This window comes from Pongo pygmaeus, chromosome X (genome assembly GCF_028885625.2).
Source record: "Pongo pygmaeus isolate AG05252 chromosome X, NHGRI_mPonPyg2-v2.0_pri, whole genome shotgun sequence".
In the NCBI taxonomy this organism is placed as follows: Eukaryota; Metazoa; Chordata; class Mammalia; order Primates; family Hominidae; genus Pongo; species Pongo pygmaeus.
In genome coordinates, this window is record NC_072396.2 from 30,929,961 (window position 1) to 30,938,122 (window position 8,162).

The following is an 8,162-nucleotide window of genomic DNA, read 5'->3' on the forward strand; positions in this document are numbered from 1 at the left end:
CGTGACCTCGGCTCACTGCAACCTCTGCCTCCGGAGTTCAAGTGATTCTCCTGCCTCAGCCTCCTAAATAGCTGGGACTACAGGCGCATGCCACCACGCCTGGCTATTTTTTGTATTTTTAGTAGAGACGGGGTTTCACCATGTTGGCCAGGCTGGTCTTGAACTCCTGACCTCAGGTCAGGACTGGCCTTTAACTGTATGAGTCCTTTAACTGTATGAGTCATCAGCAAACAAACTCCTTATACACAGTTTCACTGATTGCAGATGCACAATACATGTTTCAACCTCATCCACCACTCTTCCACTATTAAAACTGTAATTCCCAATTTCAACCCTCATGTGACCACTAAACCACTTCCACAGAGACATCAAAGCAAGTTCAACTGCTTCTTCTCATTCACATAAGGAATATAAATATAGAGTTAAGATAACAGAGTTAGTGTTGAAGATTAGATGTATTACAACATCAGATTTTAGAATCAGGATTGATAGCATTTTCCTGGCTAATACAAAAAAAAAGTGAAGTCCTGATTCTACTTTCCATTATCCAGCCAATTAACAAGCCAATTATGTGGTTTCAGAAACTTTTTGTCCTTGTCAGCATTTATCAAGTAAAATCTTGGTCTAAGAAGGTTAAACTCTGCTTAACAAATGCTACCCAAAAAAAGGAAGAAAATGATTTTTTTTGTCAAATATCTATCTTTCATATTTAACATAGCACTATCATGGACACATTCATCCCAGAGTATATTTATATGTTAATACGTGACAATTTGAATGTGTTTAATTACCATGAAACCTGCTCTTTCTTGTGCTCTAAATGTTCCATGAACATCCTCATATGCCATGTTCCTCCTACAAATAGTGTGATGCTCCTTTGAAACATGAACTGATAACATACCATTATTATGGCAATCATTCTGAAGGTAAATTAGACGAGGCATTTTTGCCTAAACATGAGCAGTTAACTTAAATAAGATAATTAAATATATGTTTTATTCCTAAATACTTTATTTCAATCTTTACAGAAATAACCAAGACACTAAGCATATTAGATGTCCAAAAACCTTAAGACCATTCAAAAAGTGTATTTTTCAATGTGTCCTGCATATTTGACTTTTTGTGCATTATTGAACATTAAATCTATTCTTTTAACAGATTTTTATGAAGAATATGGTATATTCCAGGTAATGGGCTAAGCATTTGCTATGGATTGTCTCACTCACTTTAGGAGTATCGGGAAATAATTTCTCTGAAAGTTATTCTTAAGTCAGGCCCTTGAAGAATCCATGGGATTTAACAGGAATAGATGAGCATTTTAGGTAGAAGGTACAGATGGGCAAAAGCCTTCAGGGGGCAAAAATCTTAGCATGTTCAAGCTGAATGTCACAGGGACACACTGTGAGAGGGAACAAATGGATCAACTCAAAAATGCCACGGCTTTTGATGGAGATAATGAGCTAACCTACATTTTCTGTATCTAATTTATGAGTGTTCATTGGTATTTATTTGAAAAGAAACTCAGTTCCTCTTTTCCTTATGTTTACAGACATAGAAGAAAATTTTGTGGTAAGTATTCTGCAACAAACAACCCAGCAAGCAGAATTATAAAATGGGTCACGTTTTTCACATTTCTACCAATCAGACTGAGGAGCACATTCTTTAGGCATATGATTTGTTTTCAGGTAATTCTTTATGTGCTTTATCTTAATACTGATATCCTGGTACCTTGAGGGTTTCTTTATGTTGACAATAGCCCCACATACATTTTGAAAGGCAATAAATCCAATCTGAGTAAAGTGGATTTCTTTCTAATAGAATACTCTACCATCATAATATTGTTTAACACAATTTAGAATTCTCATTAACTTCAGTGAGAATGTGTACTTAACAAAGCAATCAAATAGTGTCTTATGTTTAAATATAGAATTTGATACTTTCCCTGTCCTTCTCATGTTAATTACTGAATATCAGGCACCTGAGTAATGTTAATTCCTTGGGTATATCTTCACTGAACTATGTATTCGCTTTAAAGATTTTATTAAAACTTTCGGAATGTTCAACTCATTTCAATCTCTCTCCCATGTTTCTTATTAAAGCCCTAGCTGGATACGCTTAGGTTTGTCCATGGTAATCAGTCATTCATTCCAAAATAATAGCGTCTTGAACAACATAGAAGTTCACTTCCATCTCAACAATATTTAGTCAGGATGGAAACTCCATGTCTGCCAGGCATCTCCAGATTCATCAAGGACCCGTCACGAACATCCTCCTATATTCCTTTTCTACAATCATTATTAGCCCACCACCTTATAGTCAAGATGATAGTGTTAGCTTCAACAATCCAATCCACATTCCAGCCAGCAGGAGGATGAATGAGATGGGAATAAGTGGTAAAAGGTCCCTGAACATGGTTACTAGAAAGCTCATGCCACCATTTTCTTTACACATCATTGAACAGAACGTAGTCACAAAGACACACCTGGCTGAAAGAAAGACTGGGAAGCATAATCTTACTTCCACACAGCCATGTGCTCTGGTAAACTCAGGGATTCTACTACTAGAAAAGAAAGATAAAATAGATTTTTGAGTAGACAAACATCTCTGGTACAGAATACGTTCTGAAATCTAAAAATAAATAAGTAATTTTATCCAATATGTAAAATGATATATGCCTTTTCTAAGTCTTGGCTATCTTCCTTTTCCCTGCACTTGTCACCCACCACCCATCCTATAGCCCTTATTCCAAATGCTCAAGCATTTCTATGATTTTCTGATGTGTGGCTTGATCAAAGAAATGTAAGTTATATGTTTACTACATTTTGAGATGGAATTTTGCTCTTGTTGCCCAGGCTGGAGTGCAATGACCCGATCTTGGCTCATTGCAACCTCCTCCTCCCGGGTTCAAGTGATTCTCCTGCCTCAGCCTACCGAGTAGCTGGGATTACAGGTGTTCGACACCATGCCCAGCTAATTTTTTTTGTATGCTTAGTAGAGACGGGGTTTCACCATGTTGGCCAGGCTGGTCTCAAACTCCTGACCTCAGGTGATCCGCCTGCCTCGGCCTCCTAAAGTCCTGGGACTGCAGGCATCTGACACCGTGCCCGGCCTACTACGTTTTGAAATAAGTGTTTTTTACCTAGAGCTCTCAATCTAGTCACCGACGTATGAGAGTAATTCTCTTGGGGTCTAAAAATTCACAATTTATCAAAGATTATTCCAAGAGGATCTCTTTTATTGATTCACATAACACAAAATTCAGCATTTAAACATTTTTATGTATTATTCAGTGGCATAGTACATTCACAGTGCTGTGCACCCATCAACACTACCTAATTCCAGAACATTGTCATTTTTCCAAAAAGAAACCTCCTACTACACATCAAGGAATCATCCACATTTCTCCTTCCATCAACCCTTGAAACCACTAATCTGCTTTCTATGTCTATGGATGTGCCTATTTTGCACATCTCATATAAATGCAATTATACAATGTGTGGCCTTTAGTGTCTAGCTTATTTCAATTAGCATAATGTTTACAAGGTTAATTTATGTTGTAGGGTGTATCAGCAGTTCATTCCTTTTTATGGCCAAATTAATATTCTATTGTGTGAATATACCACATCTTGTTCATCCATTAATTAGTTGATGGGCGCATGGATTGTTTCTACTTTTTGGCTATTATGAATAGTGCTGCTATAAATATTTGTATACAAGTTTTTGTGAAGACATATGACTTCATTTCTCTTGACTATATACCCAGGAGTAGAATTACTGGATCGTATGGTAATTCTGTGCTTAATTTTTTTTAGGAACTTCCAAATTATTTTCCACAGTACGTGAAACATTTTACATTCCTACCAGCAGTTTGAGTCTTACAATTTCTCTGCATCCTTACCAATACTTATTTTCTGTTTTGTTTTTAATTATAGCATCCTAGTGAATGCAAAATGGCATTTTTTTCTAGTTTTGACTTACATCTCCCAAATGCTTAACGATGTTGAACATCTCTCATGTGTTTGTTGACCATTTGCATATCTTCTGTGGAGGAATGTCTATTTGAGTCGTTTGCTCAATTTTTAATCGGGTTGCTTGTTTTTTATTGTTATTTTTGAGCAGTACAACTTCTTTATGTATTTTGGACCAGTCTCTTATCGGATATATGAGTTGTGAATATTTTCTACCACTCTGTGTGTTGTCTTTTCACTTTCTTGATAGGTTCTTTGATGCACAAAAGTTTTTTTTATTTTGATAAAGTCCAATGTATCTATTTTTGTTGTTGTTGTTGCTCATGCTTTTGTTGTCATATTTGAGAAGCCACTGCCTAATACACAGTCACAAAGATTTACATGTTTTCTTCAAAGAGTTTTATAGTTTTCACTTTTGATTTGATTCTTTTTGATGCTGTTGTAAATGAAAGTGTTTTCCTAATTTCATGTTTGTATTGTTCATTGCCAGTGTATAGAAATACAGCTGTTTAGAGTGTGTGTGGTGGCTCACACCTGTAATCCCAGCACTCTGAGAGGCCAAGGGGGGCGGTGGATCGCTTGAGGTCAGGAGTTCGAGGCCAGCCTGGCCAACATGATGAAACCCTGTCACTACTAAAAATACAAAAGTTAGCTGGGCATGGTGGTGTGCGCTTGTAATCCCAGCTACTTGGGAGGCTGAGGCAGGAGAATCACTTGAACCCAGGAGGCAGAACTTGCCATTGCAGTGAGCCCAGATTGTGCCACTGCATTCCAGCCTGGGTGATGGAGCAAGACTCCACCTCAAAAAAGAAATACAACTGTTTATTGCATGTTAATTTTCTACCCTGCAACTTTGTTAAACTTGTTTATTAGCACAAATTGTGTTTTTACGTGTGACTCTTTAAGTTTTAGTTTACTTCTCTCTTTCCAATTTGGACACCTTTTTTTTAATTGTCTAATTGCCCTGTGTAGGACTTCCATACACTATTGAGTAGAAGTGGTTAGAGCAGATATCGTTGTCTTTTCTTTGATCTTACAGTAAAAGCTTTTAATCTTTTACCATTGAGTATGCTAGTTGTGAGATTTTCATAAATGCCCTTTATCAGATTAAGGTAGATAACTTCCATTCCTAGTTTGCCGGTTGTTTTATCATGACAGGTTGCTGGATTTTGTCAAATCCTGCTTCTGCATCAATTGAGTTGATCATGTGCCTTGTTTCCTTCATTCTATTAATATAGTTGTTGCATTAGCTGGTTTTCATCTGCTAAGCCACCTTTGCATTCCTGGGATAAATTCCACTTGGGCATGGTGTATAATTCTTCTAATATGCTACTGAATTCATTTTGCTAGTACTTTGTCAAGCATTTTTGCATCTACATTCATAAGGGATATTGGTCTGTAGTTTTTTTCTTGTGATGTCACCACCTGGCTTTAGTATCAGGGTAATATTGGCCTCATAGAGTGAGATTATTCCTATTAGCCAAAACATGAAAACAACCTAAATGCCCATCGATAGATGAATGAATGAAGAAAAGATTACATATGTTTATTATATATGTATATATTATATATTTAGTGTTATGTATTACTTATCCATATATATCAATATATGGGGAACAGAGTTAGTTAAGGCTTTTTGTTGGATGATGATAAATTCAGAAAAATCAGACAGTAGCGTGAAGTGGCAAATTCAAAGCAGCGCCCAGACAGGCTGATGGAGATATCATTTTAAGTCAAAGAATTCCATAAGTGACATGAGAATTCAAGTAGGGATGATTTAAAGGGAAAACAGGAGGTGCCTATAGTGTAGGTATTCAGATCGACAGAGATTGTTTTAAATATACCTCTGATGTCTGACCTCAGTCACAGGCGACTGGACAATCCAAATAGTTTAAGCTAATGATAGTCATCTCAAATTGTTTTTTGAGAAAATATAGTATATGGAGTAGAAGTAATTAAATGTTTAATGGTTAGAATTTTCTATTTTGAAACATGAGTGAGAAAATAATTGTAGATAGCAATAAATGGGCAATAGTATACTCCCTATACACAAGGACACATATTATATTTTATCATTGAGAGAAATTATGTACCTTTCTGTCGTCTGCTTATGCCATAACAGTGGTAACCATTCCAGTATATTTAAAACCATACATCAAGAGTTTTCTCTTTCTAACAGAAATTCAGAAAGAGTTTTAAACAAATATCTACAAGGATAGAAGGGGGGTACAAAGCAAAAATGTTTCCAAGTAATATTTGATTATTTCTGAATTTCAGATCCATCATCCATGTATTTACCACCAAAAACTGCAGGAAGGCAGGCAGGCAGGCAGGAAGGAAAGAGATAGAACCATCACCTCTAAAGATAAAGTTAAGAGATAAATTACACAAAGTTTTTGAATAATTAAGATAAGTGTTTTACCTCCCAGGTCAACTATGAAGAGTATGTTATTCTTTAAGCATTTGTTATTCTACATGAACATATGTGCTGTTAAAATCTAATGAGCCAAAGATTACAAGAGGCAACCTATAGTCTGACCAAATTACAACTATTGCCTCAATGAAGTAAGAGGAGCACATTCCAGAGAGATTGTGGGTTGCTGCTCCCAATAAGAAGGAAGGAAGAGTCTTTGGTAAGATTTGGGCTCCTGCTGAAGGATTTTGTGGAGAGTCTCAGGGAAGTGGGGATCAGTTCTGGACTGGTTTTAGTTTTTCTAAGGTAAGATCAGAAGAAGCAGGGATTAGTTAGGGGTTGAGTATTGTCATGAGTCAAGGACAGTTTAGCAATTGGGTACCCCCCAGTAATAGATAGGAACAGCAAAGTGTACCTGGGAGCATCATTAGTAAGAAAACACTCAATTGGAGGCAGAAGGTGGACAGGATGATTGTCATGACATTAAAAACTATTACACAGCTTTGGGAGGACACGTGTGCCCTGTTAATTTTGCAGTTAATATTATGTGTCTGTCCTCCCAGTATGATTAATGACAGACCTGCTTTTTTTCCTGTTTTAGTCCAAGACATTTTATTTTTTCAATCTCGGACAGGGTTTTACTATTTTAGTGTATATATTCTAGCTCTCTGTTTAATGTCATACATAATTAAGAGCTTGTTTAGTTTTGAAATGGCATTAAATCTTCAGTACAAAAGCAGAATAAAAAAGAAACTTCTACTCTTCTGGTTAAATTTAAATTCTCTTTTAAAAATTGACAAGGAAGTAAAAGTCTCTGGGATCTTCTTTTCTCTATCTTGATCATTGATTCTTAGAGGACATAAAACAGGGTTAGTCAAGCTTTGCCTCTAGCAGCTATGCCATGCTTTAAAAAAATCCTTCACACTAGTAAAGTGCTAGTTTCATGTGAAACATGATCATAAATAAATTGGCTCAGGGTGTCTGCAAACTCCTTGAGGGCAAGGAACTTGTTTTACTCACATTTGTACCCACTCACAGCTTAGTACAAGGTCTTGTATATATGAGCCTCAATAAATATTTGCTGGATTGAATCCTATTTGAAAAAGAACGTTGAGAGCACTATATAAAAGACTGAATATATTATAAGATGAGAAAGAGAGAAATGTTGATCTTAACTGTACCTGGAAGTGTGTATGTCATTTTAATGCTTTCCTAAAGGTTAGGGGATAATCAATCTCTCTAGATAAAATCATGTTCTTTACTTCAAAGGAAAGGTGAGTTTCCACATAGATTTAGTGAAATAATGTACTATCCTTTATTGAATGTCTTAAAATTATGTCTTCGTCGTATTTCTTACCAATCTGTCTAAAATTTATTAAATGTAGAAGTATCTACCAACCTGTAGAATTATAATAATAGTATTCATCCTTATTACTTAGCATATTAACGTTATAGTTATAACTATCCAACCAACAACTTAGTATTTATTATATAAAAACATAGTTTCCTATCATAAATCCTTGAAAACAAAGTCTATTGAAAATAATAACCTTTGCTACGTTTGCCCTTTTTGAAAAGCCATGTCTATGATCTGCAGACTATTAGATAATAGTATGTATTTGTTTTGTTTCATTTTTTAAAATCTATTTTCCTTAAAACCTGCTTGTTTAAAGAATAAAAAAACTTTAAATTGAGCCTGTATCCACAGTTTGAACAGCATATATACATATATATACATATATATACCTATATATACATATATATATATATACCCACATATA